Raw genomic sequence first — 2,090 nt, forward strand, 5'->3', positions numbered from 1 at the left:
CTTGGTCTGGTCTGCTCATCAGAGTCCCCTCTACGGGCATGTTTTGGATTGGATTTTAAGATTTTTGACCATATTTGTCTTCCCTTTTTGTCTGGCCCATAACTCTGCCTAGAAAGGCCCTACATGCCCCAAACTTGGTCTGGTCTGCTCATCAGAGTCCCCTCTACGGACATGTTTTGGATTGGATTTTAAGATTTTTGACCATATTTGTCTTCCCTTTTTGTCTGGCCCATAACTCTGCCTAGAAAGGCCTTACATGCCCCAAACTTGGTCTGGTCTGCTCATCAGAGTCCCCTCTAAGGGGGTGTTTTGGATTGGATTGTTTTTTTAAATGACTATATTTGTCTTCCCATTTTGTCCGGCCCATAACTCTGCCTAGAAAGGCCCTACATGCCCCAAACTTGGTCTGGTCTGCTCATCAGAGTCCCCTCTACGGGCGTGTTTTGGATTGGATTTTAAGATTTTTGACCATATTTGTCTTCCCTTTTTGTCCGGCCCATAACTCTGCCTAGAAAGGCCCTACATGCCCCAAACTTGGTCTGGTCTGCTCATCAGAGTCCCCTCTACAGGTATGTTTTGGATTGGATTTTAAGATTTTTGACCATATTTGTCTTCCCTTATTGTCCGGCCCATAACTCTGCCTAGAAAGGCCCTACATGCCCCAAACTTGGTCTGGTCTGCTCATCAGAGTCCCCTCTACGGGCGTGTTTTGGATTGGATTTTTTTTTTTTAAATGACCATATTTGTCTTCCCTTTTTGTCCGGCCCATAACTCTGCCTAGAAAGGCCCTACATGCCCCAAACTTGGTCTGGTCTGCTCATCAGAGTCCCCTCTACGGGCATGTTTTGGATTGGATTTTAAGATTTTTGACCATATTTGTCTTCCCTTTTTGTCTGGCCCATAACTCTGCCTAGAAAGGCCTTACATGCCCCAAACTTGGTCTGGTCTGCTCATCAGAGTCCCCTCTACGGGCGTGTTTTGGATTGGATTTTTTTTTTAAAGGACTATATTTGTCTTCCCATTTTGTCCGGCCCATAACTCTGCCTAGAAAGGCCCTACATGCCCCAAACTTGGTCTGGTCTGCTCATCAGAGTCCCCTTTACGGGCGTGTTTTGGATTGGATTTTAAGATTTTTGACCATATTTGTCTTCCCTTTTTGTCTGGCCCATAAATCTGCCTAGAAAGGCCCTACATGCCCCAAACTTGGTCTGGTCTGCTCATCAGAGTCCCCTCTACGGGCGTGTTTTGGATTGGATTTTAAGATTTTTGACCATATTTGTCTTCCCTTTTTGTCTGGCCCATAACTCTGCCTAGATAGGCCCTACATGCCCCAAACTTGGTCTGGTCTGCTCATCAGAGTCCCCTCTACGGGCATGTTTTGGATTGAATTTTAAGATTTTTGACCATATTTGTCTTCCCTTTTTGTCTGGCCCATAACTCTGCCTAGAAAGGCCTTACATGCCCCAAACTTGGTCTGGTCTGCTCATCAGAATCCCCTCTACGGGCGTGTTGTGGATTGGATTAAAACAAAAATGGACCATATTTGTCTTCCCTTTTTGTCCGGCCCATAACTCGGCCTAGAAAGGCCCTACATGCCCCAAACTTGGTCTGGTCTGCTCATCAAAGTCCCCTCTACGGGCGTGTTTTGGATTGGATTTTACGATTTTTGACCATATTTGTCTTCCCTTATTGTCCGGCCCATAACTCTGCCTAGAAAGGCCCTACATGCCCCAAACTTGGTCTGGTCTGCTCATCAGAGTCCCCTCTACGGGCGTGTTTTGGATTGGATTTTAAGATTTTTGACCATATTTGTCTTCCCTTTTTGTCTGGCCCATAACTCTGCCTAGAAAGGCCCTACATGCCCCAAACTTGGTCTGGTCTGCTCATCAGAGTCCCCTCTACGGGTATGTTTTAGATTGGATTAAAAAAAAATTGACCATATTTTTCTCCACTTTTTGTCCGGCCCATAACTCTGCCTAGAAAGGCCCTACATGCCCCAAACTTGGTCTTGTCTGCTCATCAGAGTCCCCTCTACGGGCGTGTTTTGGATTGGATTTTTTTTTTTTAATTGACCATATTTGACTTCCCTT

This window comes from Osmerus eperlanus, chromosome 3, assembly GCF_963692335.1.
Source record: "Osmerus eperlanus chromosome 3, fOsmEpe2.1, whole genome shotgun sequence".
NCBI lineage: Eukaryota > Metazoa > Chordata > Actinopteri > Osmeriformes > Osmeridae > Osmerus > Osmerus eperlanus.